This window comes from Chrysemys picta, chromosome 2 (genome assembly GCF_011386835.1).
Source record: "Chrysemys picta bellii isolate R12L10 chromosome 2, ASM1138683v2, whole genome shotgun sequence".
NCBI lineage: Eukaryota > Metazoa > Chordata > Testudines > Emydidae > Chrysemys > Chrysemys picta.
The window spans coordinates 256679756-256693725 of record NC_088792.1 but is presented as its reverse complement, the minus strand read 5'-3'; the positions used below and the strand labels follow the sequence as shown (position 1 = coordinate 256693725).

General features: G+C 38.0%; 1 protein-coding gene and 1 long non-coding RNA gene across 14 annotated transcripts in view; both read right to left on the bottom strand.

Annotated features, from left to right (window-relative positions):
• The window catches only part of ZFPM2 (zinc finger protein, FOG family member 2), a 440553-nt gene that overhangs the window by 239117 nt on the left and 187466 nt on the right, over positions 1–13970 (bottom strand). The window lies entirely within an intron of this gene.
• LOC122172534 (uncharacterized) lies at positions 4300–13023 on the bottom strand. The gene is made up of 4 exons (XR_006172932.2): positions 9720–13023; positions 7538–7705; positions 7386–7430; positions 4300–5246 (listed from the first exon to the last, which is right to left on the bottom strand). It is a non-coding gene; the product is annotated as an uncharacterized LOC122172534 (long non-coding RNA).

The following is a 13970-nucleotide window of genomic DNA, read 5'->3' as shown; positions in this document are numbered from 1 at the left end:
CTCCAAATTATAGATAGATTGTATAATTAATACTCCAAAATCTCTATGCATCTATATATGCAACATAAATGTAGCACAAATGAGAAAACTATTCATTCCACAAAACACACACACACATACACACACGTATACATGCACAGAAACTTTTGCGGATTACCGGTAATTGTACAATCTATCCATAATGGAAAGAATGTATATATGAGATTACAGGGATCTTATAAATTAAATTCTTCATCTACCAAATATGGTCATGTGTTTGTGATGTTTTCTGCTTATGATGTTTAATAGAAATAGGCTAATTTCACAAATCAGATCAAATAATAGACTTATTATAAAGGTAGCATAGAAATGCAAATAAATAAATAAAAATAACCCAAACCTTTGTTGGTTGCCACATAATACATAATACTTTGTCACAAGTTTCAAGGGAGTATCTGAGAGAAGAGATAGATATGCGTCTCAGAGGAAGGCCGGTCTGGTGGCTAACGTACTATACTGGGACTTGGGTGACCTGGGTTCAGTATGTTGGCTCGAACTCTACTTCCTATATCACCTCCGGTAAATCTCTTAATCTCTCTGTCTCCACTCAGTAAAATGGAAGTAATAACACTCTTTCTCCCAACCTTCATCTACTTTGTCTATTTAGACTGTATGTGTTTTGTGGTAGGAAGTGTTTCCTATTATGTACATGTATAGTGTCTAGCACAATGGGAACCCATTCTCAATGGATTCTAGATGCTACTGTTAACACATGTAATAAAAAAATACATCCTGACATTCCAGGAGAGATGCCCACATCAAGTGCACTATATCTGATTTATCCTCTGGCAACTAGTCTTACAATGGAGCTTTGATCATGCTTTGTAAACATATCTTACATCATTTTTTCAGTGTGACCAAGCAGCAATCAGTCCCATATTATGTGAACATAATGAAAAGATAGCCATGCTAGTAGTGTTCTATTTAAAAAAAAACAGAATCAGTATCATTTTCATATAAACTGATAGTTTCAATCATTGCCTTCATTCCATAGTTTTAGGAGTCATCCAGAAATCAAACAGCACTTATGTTTATGTTCATGTGTAGATATGTTATATTATCTAGAACAGCTTATGAAGTGCTTTCCTTTTGACTCAGTGGCATTAACAAAATGGTGAACAATAACATTCTATATCATAACTATTTGGTGAACTTGCAGTGTAATTGCTGTAAAATGTTACATGTAACCCGAATGAGAAAAAACATTGCCTCCACAAAACACATATTTCCTGCTACTGAAACATATTAGAAGCCTAAATTTTGAGGTCACTCCTAATCTTAGTACGGACACCTGGACTTAAGAATATCCAACCAGCATTACTTTCAGTTGAGCTAAAGCCAACTCTTGCTGTCATTTCAGGGCAAGAATGTATTTTATCTTGCTTCCCAGCGTAGATCCTATAAAGGGCTATCCATTGCCTGTTTTTAGAATAATCCATTTAAAAATCTCCTGACAAAAAAACAATGACAACACATGCAACAAAATGACTGCTCTGCCATTGGACCTCATGGCCAACATCTCTTCTACATTTTCACACATCTGACAGAAAATCAACACCAATTCCAAGTAACATGCAAGTAGGAGGAGGCATCCAATCAATACCAAAGTTGTGCATTCAAGATTCAGTACTGTCAGACATTTCTCTTTAGTTGTTCACATTTTTTGCATTTACAGAGGATTCTGAAAAATATTTTTTTCTGTCTTTGGCATTACCTATATCCTATAATATAGTACTATCATATCAACAATATATCTTCTGTACGCATAAAGCTGTGTTTTCATGGGGGAAGGGGCATAGTACATCACATCTGTCCTAAACCAAGAAAGCCTGGTATAAGTAGTGCAGAATTTAAAAGAGTTACACAACAAAGATACCTCTGTCTAGCAAAACAATTATTTCACTGAGAGATATGATACTATCCTTAGAATGGCAATAAAAAAGTACATTATATCTTGCACTGTACATAAAGAACAGTTAGAATAAAAAATTTGTTGTATGACATCCTTGTGATGTTAACAATATGAACAGATTAAGACAAGTGGATGGACTTGGATGGGCATCAGAAGACAGAAGGCCATATATGCTAGTCTGGGATGTCAATGTCATGCTACTTGAATTTATCAATACACATGCCACAAAAATGTATGTGATGTGATGACACTCAAATATGCTGGTGAGATGAGTTATCCATATTGTTCTTGCAAACTATTATTCAACAATACAGGACATCAACAAATTTGATGTCTAAAACATGCAACACATTCAGACAATGGATGCCAAGCAGTGGAAAGTGAACTTCTATTGCCAAGTTTTTCCAAGAATCATTCTCTGTTCGTGTGAGCCAGAGCAGAGCAGTATGTGCAAACAAGAATATTTTATCACTAACTAAAAGTAAACAAGAGATACGGCATTTAGAACATACACCCTTGGTGCCTGAAATGGATGTTTGGTCAAGACGCTGCAGGGTACCATGATGAGGTGATGTATTTATACTCCTCAGAAATTATGTGATTTAGACAATCATTCAGAAGGGCTATACAGTTTTATGAGCAATGCTTATTTGCTTCTGCACCCATTCATTCATTTATTCATTCATATTCTGATGAGGGGCAATACAGCCAAGATGTAGTTCTGACAGAAACACAAAAGAGGTGCTGAGGAATCTGCCTACAATATAGTGAGATTCCCAACGTTTTCAACACCCTGATTTTTTTCAGATAATAACTTGAAGAGCAGCTGGAATGAGAGATGGAAGATAGAGTTGTTGCATCTTGTAACACCATGATCCAACATGCCTCACCTTTCTTTTTTGACTAGTGCATTATGTATGGCATTTACTTTGGCCTAGTTGTGATTGATATGGGTCACTGGAATGGTTTATCCAATTTTACACTTCTCAAACCTATACCTTAACAATGTGACAATTATACAATTTTGATTATATGGGAAGAATTTGATACTGCATTGATGATATAAGAGAGTGACTATAATTTACATTAAGAAACATGTTTTCTCAATTTTCTCTAAAACTGCTTTGTACTCAGCCAGAGAAAGCTAAATTAAACAAACATGCAGCCATCTCTACCTTTCATGGGCTACTGAACACAATCTGAAAGGTGAGCAGGTAAGAGTGAGCTAAAAAAAAAAACTCATGAGGACATTTGTTAGACAAGTTGCCAACATTTTCTTTTGTGAACTGGTTTTATAGTTCCACTATTGTACAGGACATATGGAATCCTTGGAGGCGCATGATACTTGGAGTGAGATTATTCATGCATCGTAAATTGGGAAGCCCTGTAGCTGTTCAGAGCCTCCTAATTTAGTGCTAGGGGCAGTTGACCCATCTACATTCATTACTCACTTTGAGGGAAGATTGCCAGTTGTAGAGTAACATATTGGAAACTTTTCCCATGTGTCCTCAGTATCATTCACACATTTATTGTTTCCTTCAGACTTTGCTCCAATATTATGCAAGTCCTCAAACAGTATGCCAAGGTGTATTTTTTTGCACATGCTACACTTCATTGATATCAATCTTGATGAAAAAGTTAGAGATTAAAATATGGCTGATCCATTCATGTGTGTTGTTCATTTTTGTGTCCAAATGATACAAAGTGAATGTTAGATGCACTGGGAGATGACATGCCAAAACTGTTCGTTGATGCTGTACTTCCAGAGTAGGTATCATCTCACCAGATATGGCTCCTGGATATTTGTATTTAAATAGGTATTTGATTTTGAGGGCTAAAATTGGGCTCAAAATATTTGTGTATCTCAGAGCTTGTCAGAATTGTCAGAAATATTATGAAAAACATAGTTGCAACTCTCTGCCCAGAAACCATTTGTAACAGACTGGGAAGTACATTCGTGTGTTTGTTTATGCCAAATGGCTAGTAACACATCATTTTGTGGGCTCATAGCAAACACAAAGAAGAATGTGAAGATATGTACAAACACTCTTTGACCATGACAGAAAGTATGGGTGGGTACATGCCTACTTAATCCCCTGCATATGTGTAGACATGACCATTTGGTGTCAGTTTTATTAGGATTCATGTAGAGCGGTGATGGCCAGAATGCATAACTCTAATATACAACTCATAGAATGTTAAACTTATTAGCATAGGCTAATAGACAAGTTTGGCATCCAGAGGTGTGGATTCAGAACCTTTCGTGATCACTGTGGGCCAAAACAACTGACAAAATTGTAAGCAGACTGTGAACACAACTCAAAGAACACAACCTGTCACACCAAACATTTTTATCATTTTATTTAACAAAGAAACTTTTTTTAAACATATAAAGGCAAACAGGTGGCTATTTCCATTAGTGTTTCATGCATTAGTACTTCATGAGGAACATTTTGGTTACTAAACTGACATTTCTAGATAATCTACATCAGTGGTGGGCAACCTGCGGTCCGCGGGCAACCTGCGGCCCGTCCGGGTAATCCACTGGTAGGCCGCAAGACAGTTTGTTTACATTGACCATCTGCAGGCACCACTGCTACTTTCCGCAGCTCCCATGGGCTGGGAACAGCGAACTGTGGCCACTGGGAGCTGCAGGCGGGCGTGCCTGTGGACAGTCAATGTAAACAAACTGTCTCGCAGCCCGCCAGTGGATTACCCTGATGGGCCAGGTGCACAGAAGAAGAAATAGGAAGACCCTGCCCCAAATAGCTTTCAGTCAAAATTAAGACAAGAATCACAAGTGAAGGCTACAAAACAATGGAAGGAAAAGAGGGTGGGAGGAGCATGAAGGTGACAGAATTAAGATCACACCGCTATATAAAAGTTAAATATGAAGCTAATCCAAAACACATCAAAGTCAATGTTAAGACTCCTATTGACTTCAATAGGTTTGGACTAGGTCATACATGTACAACTTGATAGTTGCTTGGAATCATTTCACAGTATTTTTTAAAAAATCAATAAATATCAGCTATCCTGAACACAATCACCCCCAATCTAGCCCTCATTAGTTTGCTAAATTCTTGTAGGGCTTACAGCAGAGGAGAGTTTTGACAAGCCATTTGGAGAACGGGGTAAGAAGCCGTAAAGATTAGTTTCAAGGATAGCACATTTCATGCAGATAGAAATTAACACCAACAGTTACAATATTCTTCTTTAAATTATAAAACCCTAAGTGTTCACCAGCATCTGCAGCAATTTTCTCTGGAACACCTAGGGAACATATTTACAGGCTCTGCAAAGGAAAAAATGAAGGGAATTAGTAATAATCTGTAGTTTAAATTACATTCCATTTTCTACATTAGGGCCTCAGACTGTAAGCCTACCTCACATTGAATGGAGGGAAGTAACCAATGAGACTGATTTGTTTTAGAAACAAATATGTTTTTGAAGAATATTTAAATTGTAAGGGCCAGATTCGGCTTCAGTGTGATGTCTGTGGAATTACTCCAAATTTACATTGGTGTTTCTTAGGGCCAGATCTGTCAGCGGCTCCAAGTGGCACAGAATGTTTTTGGCACAGAAACAGGTTTTACAATTTTTAAGGCCACTATTAGTTTGTCATATATGCTTCTTTTATTTCTACCCCATTCCCTAGTGGCCTAGCCATTTTCCCTAGCATTCAGCCTCCTTTAGAGATAGTGAGTCTGATTCTCCACTGTATTTCTTCAGACTTACATCCACAGAAAACTGTAACAACACAGTGATGGATCAGACTCAAGGTGTCTTGTCAAGTTTCTTTTCACCTCCATGTGCTATTGGCTTGGAGGAGGGAGAAGTCATGTTGGAGTATGCAATCCTGTCAGATCAGACCAGCCTTCATGTCTCCTCTTAACATTACTACAGAAATGGGAATAGACACAGTGAGAGTGATCATGAGGTAATACTCAAAATAATTGAAAGAAAATTCTGCAAGGGACAGGCAAACAAGTGTTCTGCCTTCCTGGAGCCAAGACCTGAGACATCACTCTAAGATTAGATAGGCTTCTGAAGACAACAGGCAAGGATCCACTGGTGATCGTCCACATAAGCACAATGATACTGTGTCATGGGATATCTTGCAGACAGTAGATGTCTGCCAGAGAACTTGGAAGCATTCTGAAGAAGAATGTCCAAGTGATTTTGTCTGAGATTGTTCCTGTCTCACAAGTGAAGGGAGATACAAGACCAAAGATTCTGGAAGTTAATCACTGGCTAGTTAAGTGGTGGAGTGAGGAGAGTTTTGATTCTGTAAAACATCAGTCCACTTTCTATGGGGAGAGGGTGCTGTATAGTTTTGATGGCCTCCACCTCAGTAGGATGGGGAACAATCTCCTCAGGGACAGGCTGGCTAGAGTAGTCGGGAGGGGGTTAAGTAATAGCAAAATAAGAGGGTAAAAATAGGGAATATATGAGCATTCAACACAAAATCAAGATGTAGGGAACAAAATTAATCAAGGAACCAAAGGACACGAAGAGAATAAATTCTTGAAATCCCTGTACACTGATGATAGGAAACAAGGTAACAGACAAGAAGAACTAGAATTGCTCATTTATGAGGATAAAATTTGATCTTGTTGGTATGACTGAAACCTGGTAGGATGATTCACCCAATAGGAATGTCAAAATCAATGGTTATAATCTATTAAGGAAGGTTCAAATGGGGAAAAGGGGAGGGGAGTGGCACTCTACATCAAAAATGGCATTCCTTGTTTTCGAGTCACTGACAACTCAGAAGAAAATGATCTTGAATGCTTATGGATCAATGTCCTAACAGATAAAGATGGGGTATTGGCTGGTGTCTGCTACAGACCACCAAATCACACTAGGGAACAGAATTACTGCCTCCTTACACACCTATTTATATGGGGAATAAACATTTAATAATGGGCTCTTCAATCTAGCAGAGAAAGGTATAACATGATCCAGTGGCTGGAAGTTGATACTGGACAAATCAGACTGGAAATAATTTGTAAATTTTCAATGGTGAAAGTAATTAACCATTACCAAGGGCCACTGTGGATTGTCCATCACTGACAAGTTTTAAATCAAGATTGATTGTTTTTCTAAAAGATATACTCAAGGAATTATTTTGGGTAAGTTCTATGACCTGTATTATACAGGAGGTCAGACAAGATGATCACAACGGTCCCTTCTGGCCTGAAACCTCTGAATAACTCTCCACAGTCTGCACTGTCCCCTTTAGAGGCCTATGTAAGCTTTGTACAGTGGCACACTTACATCTGTTCCAGTTTAAGAGATATTTACAGTTTCAGCACTAAAAATGGGGAAAACTGCTAAAACCAGTAATATATCTAGAATTGGAATGAACTTTTAAAGTAGACCCATTGTTGTTGGTGTCATACGATCCCTGAGGCATGCTATGGGCACTTACCTACAATCCTCAGCTTCAGTTTGCACATGTTGATGGTATCATGTCCTGTGAAATGGAACAGCCAATGATTATATTTCCATGTACAAGAAGGTCACACTACATGCATTCAACAACACAATACTGACATTATATAGACATTTGCGAGTAATTACCTGGTCCACCTTTGTTGACTCTCCAGAAATGCAGAAGTTTTTCTCCAGTACCTTCCATTTTGGTACTTCTGCCACTTTACTGGCAATCCCAGATGAGAGAGGAATCTGATGTGTAGGCCTCCCTCAAGTTAACATGTGCTTTGGCCTCTCTCACATGAGTGTTGGATTCTGCACAAGTAAGAATGCAAAATATGTCTCAACCATAAATTATTTTGTGTTACATAGTAAGTAATATATTTCCTACGTTTCCCCTTTGCTGTGTAATGAGGCAATATCCAATCTATGCCACTATTTCCAAAGAGGTGCACTCAAGTCCAGGTGATCATGATTTTGTACTGCCTCCTTCTCTCCTTTCAGATGTGTTTAAGGTCACAGAAATTAGACCTGGAAAAGACATATTAAGTCATCTATTCCATTCACCTGCCAATACAAGATTGCTGCCTAGAACATTTTCTAGGGATATGCCTTGTCTTCACACAAAGGGGCGGCTCCCACTTTCATAGGGAGCCTACTATCTCACTGGCAGAACATTTTTCTTGATATTTGGCCTACTTTATTTCTTAATTTCAAATATATTTCCTAATTATGCTCCTTTCTTTCACACTAAATGATTCTTCATCTTCTTTAGGGTTCACAGCCTTAATTTAGAGACTATACTGCAGACAATGACCAGACATTACTTAGGCAATGGCTAGATTTAGCCATTATAGTAATTACTTAGTTAAGCTACTGTATGCATATTTCTTTCAGTCTTCCCTGATAAATCAGTCTCTCTCATCACTTTTGTTTCTTTTCTCTTAACCCTCCAGTGTATCCATATTTGATAGAAAGATAGCAGATAAAGAGGTATATGTGACAGAATGCAATATACAGTGTAGTCACATCAGAGTTGTATTGATAGATATGACATTATTCTTATGCCAACTGTATTCACACCAAAATAGCACTGGCTTTTTTCCCTGTCAGAATGCATTACAATTTCTTGTCTCTTACAACACTGATACTCTTTTTGCATTATTTTTCCCCAGTGGCTTAGCTTGTATTTTTCCCAAGATGAATCTCAATTTATTTTTCTCGATATTTAGCCAGCCTTTGTACATCCCTTTACACCATTCCTCTGTTTCAATTGTCCTTGCAACACTTCTTAATTTTGTGTCATCTCCAAATTTCCTAATGTGTTTACCCTACCTACTAGTTCACTATCCATCTCTAATACCCAATTCATTATCTCCTCACAATTTCAATAAATTGTGGTTTATTAATTTCCATTTGCTTACAGTCCCCTGGCTAAAATTCAGTTTGGGTGAGAGTGTTCACATGCACGGCAACTTGAATTAGTTTGGAGAGTAAGATTTTGTGAGACACTTTACCAAATATTTTACTAAAATATGAATATATTGCATCTTTCATCCACTAATTTTGTAATTCTCCCAGAAAAGGCAATCAATTTGTCCAACAAGATTTATTTCCTTTCCTCCTTCATAAAAGTACCCATCACACAGTCTTGGATATTGAACACTATTTAAAATAACTGTTTACCACTGGAAGACATTTATCCATGATTAACTACATAGCATTCCCTAAAAGAAACTCCTTATACAAAAGCCTGAGGAAACAGACTGACTTAATGCTGTGTTATGAACATCAAGAGATCTGGGATCTGGAAAGCTAGTGGAGACAGTAAGTTGCATACAGAAGGGCCTTCCACTGTTGGTATACTTCCACAGCCTTATGATTTTTATACCGAGGGACTGTCAGCAAAAGTGCCACAGTAATCTCAGCTGCCATCGTAGCACATAAGGAAAGAAATCATGTAGGATTTTCTAGCTCCAAGCCAACACCTTGACTCACACCCCAAAATAAATAAGGAGCCTATGCAGTCTTTGGAGAATTAGTACAATATGTTTTCTGCAGTTTACTCTGCCAAGCAAATGAGAAGGTATATTCTGCCATAATTATACTTTCCACTTGGCCTTCACAGCTAGCCTCATGTAAAAGTCCTCCAAAGAGAATTTTTGCCCTAGAGCAGATACACTCAAGCAATTTTTCATTATTATTACGATTTATATCATCCCTCAAAAGGATCAAAGCAATACACTGATTTTGTTGGAGTGTATTGGTATTATTTTGGGAGACTAAACTTGCTATGCCTTAGTAGATCAATGCATGCAAAGAATCTCACCTCTTTCCTCTGAGTGACACATATTGCTGTTCTCTTCTCCAGCTTTACGCCTCCCAGTGAGAGCCAAAGCCATTTTGACTTCTTGTCCATTGTATTATGAACTTCGGCTCCTCTGCCAAATCCTTGAAACATATTTACAGCTACTGTCTTTTCACAAGTGTGATAGTGTATTTAGATTTAGTGTCTGAATCGGGGCAATCAGACTTGAGGATGACTCAGAAAATTGTGTTGCTGGATCAGCAAGCAGCAGACCACAAGAGTGTGAAGCTGTCAACAACTGGCACAGTTCTAGGATGCATTCTGCAGTTTCACTTTGGACTGGGACTTTCACATTATTAACACTTCTTCTTATGACATCCCTTTAGAAAACATGATAAAGTTTACATTTTTAGTATCAGGGGAGTGATTAATGTTTTTTCCTGCACTGGTCAGCCTGAAGAAGACAATACCCTGTGGACATAGATTAGGTTAACATATCTTGTCTTATTTGCAAAAAAAGGGAAAATTCATCCCCAGGACTGGCTGTGATTTTGAGGTGGAAAAAGGAGTTTTGTGTCATGAGTTTTGTGTCATGTATATGACCGTAGGTAAAGTGGGAGGCTTGTGACAGGTCACTTCTTTGTAAATTCCTCTTTAACAATACATGTTAAAATATGTGAGCAATATCTGCTCACAACATACCTTTGTGGGAAATGTTTTCATGCACTAGATCAAGGATCCCAAGTTTTTAAGCTCAAGCCTAGTTGGGGAAACTGAGATGAATGATCTCTTAGCTGTGTCAACAATTTTACATTGAACATTACAATTCAAATAGAAAACTATAATCTCTCATGATTTTAAAGCTGTAACTGCTAACATCAGCAATGTGAGAACCAGTTAATAATATTGTTCAATGTAAAATAAACAGTTGTTAGCGTTAGCTTTACAAAAAACCCCAAAACATACATTACTATTCCCAGTACCAATGGGATCAATGCATTCTTTTTGACAAATATGAGACCAATGTTGTACCTAATGAATTGTTCATCCACAAGCCTACATATTGAAAGAGCATGACCAAAAACAGCATATCTTCCAACATGTCATCATTATAGACAAAACAAATACATAACACTGAATGAGCTGTCACATATCTCCCACCTCACCCATAGTCATGGTATAAAATGTTGCTATCCCTGCACTCCCTCCTCCCTTAATTTCCCCCATAAGCCACTAGATTTCATAATTAACTCTGAAACAGGACACTTAAATATTGAAGGGTCAGTGTAGGTTGAAATGGAAATATGTGTATGTGATGTGCAGAAGGTAGCTATACTCTGTTATCAGGTACTGGAGAGACAAGGTGGGTGTGGTATTTTATTGGACCAACTTCTGTTGGTTAGAGAGACGAGCTTTCAAGTTTACATAGAGCTCTTCTTTGGGTCTGCGAAACATGGAGTACTGCATCAAGTGTCCTAAATTCCCAAACAACAACTCTGTGGATGAAACCAGACAATCACTACTCTCTTGAATGAACTCACACAGAAAACACCATATCATGTGTAGGTGATCACTTTTCACAAAGCGATCACTCTACATATGACCTCTCAGTCCTCATTCTCAACGGAAATCTGCACAACACCTTCAAAATATGAGCCTGGGAGTTTAAATACTTAACTTTGCTAGACACTAAAAATCATGGGCTCAATAGAGACACTGGATTTATGGCTTATTACAACAATCTATAACTGACATAACCCCCACATCCCAGGTTTTTTTCCTTTCCCCCTTATGACTGGAGAGGTGTTATTGGCTCATTTCATCTTGAATGGCCCCTTTGAAATATGTGTTAATTACTTATGCTAAACAATCTGTCCCACCTTGTATTTAGCTGTGACACTCTGAGTACGATTCCCAGACCTGATGACAAGCTCTGTATAACTCACCAACAGAAGTTGGTCCAATAAAAGACATTACCTCACCCACCTTGTCTCTCTAATATCCTGGAACTGACATGGCTATCACAACACTGTATATGTCAAGTACTGGGTTAGTTTCAGATAGTGTGAATAACTTTGCTGGATAAATTCATTTTTGGAATACATAGCTCTGAGTCCTACAGGGATCTCACATACCCTCTAGATGTCTTGGAGGATTACTTCTGGAAATATTACAATATGTCGTACTCCGTTATGGATAGCCAATTTTACTAATAGCAGCATAACATTTCTTCAGTATTAGCTCTGTTTGAGGAACAGACTTTTGAGTCATGGGAATTGACATAGGAGCCGACTCCATGGTTGCTCCGAGGCTGAAGCATCCATGGAAAAAAAAACCAGTCGGTGCTCAGCACCCACTGGCAGCCCTGAGGATCAGCTTCTCCCCCTCCCACACAGTGCCTCCTGACTGCTGCAGTCAGCTGTTCAGTGGTGTACAGGAGGTGCTGAACAGGCAATGGGAGGAGTGGGGGCAGGAAGAGGTAGGGGAGGGGCAGGAAGAGGCAGGACAGGAGCTTGTGGGAAGGGATGGAGTGGGGGCAGAGCCTGGGGTGGAGTGGGGGTCGAACACCCCCAGGAACTCAGGAAATCAATGCCTATGGCATAAGGAATTTCTGCACCAGCATTTTTAACACAAGTTGCACATCAAGTTGTGATTTTCTTCCAGAAGTGTTCCTTTTTGGGGGAAATCTATCTCTGTATTTTATAAATATTACCAGTTTATTTCTTTCTAGTTAACATTTTTATTCAGTTCTAACAGTGTACAGATTTATGTTTTTATAATTTGCCTTGACATATCATATTGGACATTTGGATTTTGAGTAAAACAGTGGCTTGAGCTTTCATTTTAAGGATTTTGTTGGGCAATTTAAGAATTTACATATTGATTTTTGAGCCCTCTGAGCACCATTAAAATAAATACCCCTAAAGTGCAAAAGGACACAAGTTTTGGAACTGGAAATCTTTGTTTTTGCCTTTTGCTTGTACAATCATGTAGACAGATAAGTCTCTTGTGGCTGTACATTTCCATAGCCTTATAAATTATTCCAGCTACACTTGGCATTAATTTATGCTGGTGTCATGCAGAAGAGATCAGTTTGTATCAGGAGGAAACATATAGGACCTGATCCAAAGGCCCCTAGAGATCACAGAGGTTCTGATCAGCATGCCTGTAATTGCACAATACATTCCCCTTTCTGCTGCAGCCTTACAAAGAATGTACATTTGATGAATTACACTTTTAGCACTTTACACATAAAAGGCTAATTGCATATATATATAAGATTTCTTTCTTAAAGTCTGATTTATTTTCAGTAACTGATGATTGCTCCTTGATACAATGGGTGATATATTTTTGTCTTTAGATCCAAACATGTATCTCTAAAATGTGTACAATTTATGCAGTAGATATACCATCCATCTACTGCATAAATTGTACACATTTTAGAGATACATGTTTGGATCTAAAGACAAAAATATCACCCATTGTATCAAAGAACAATCATCAGTTACAGAAAATAAATCAGACTTTATGAAAGAAATCTTATTTTTCAATATTTGGTCTAGAGCCTTTAGCAGATACATACCTTGGAACTTTTAAAAAGATTGTTAAGTTACTACATTACAAATCTAATAGCACTGATAATTAATGTGCTCAGTCTAATGAGATGGAAACAACAGAAAATGATATATTGTCCTTGATTGGGCCAGAATAATAATCTATAGGACACAGCAGGTACTAGTTAACCAACAAACTCCTTAAAAACAAACCTATTTTATTGAAAAAAAAATAGGCACTGATTTTAGCAACCTTGGTGGTTCTCTTAAAATTTAGGTGGTGGAAGGAAAAAAAGAATAAAAAAGATACCTTTTGATGAGAGATTATGTAGTCTTTACAATCGAGTAAATTTAGTTGCTGTTGCAGCAGAGGAATGTGATAGGAAATTTTACAGTTGAAGGAGAAATGTCACAGTATTTTGATAAGAGAGCGATGAACTTTTTTTCCCTTGTGCCATTATCAAGGCGAAGTGAACAAAATGCATCATTTATAACCCACAGCTCTACCATTATCTCCTGGTGAGACACTTGTTTTAAAACACACAAGGACCTTTTTTCTCTAAGACTAAAGCTCTCTGTGAGGCTCAGTCTTCCTTTATAACCATGAAAGAAAGTTGACACTTGTGTGGGCCAAAGTTTCCAGGCAACCACAGAAGGGCAGTCATGCACCCTCCAGGTCACCCCTAGTTCTGAAGTACAGAGGAAGCATACAAACAGT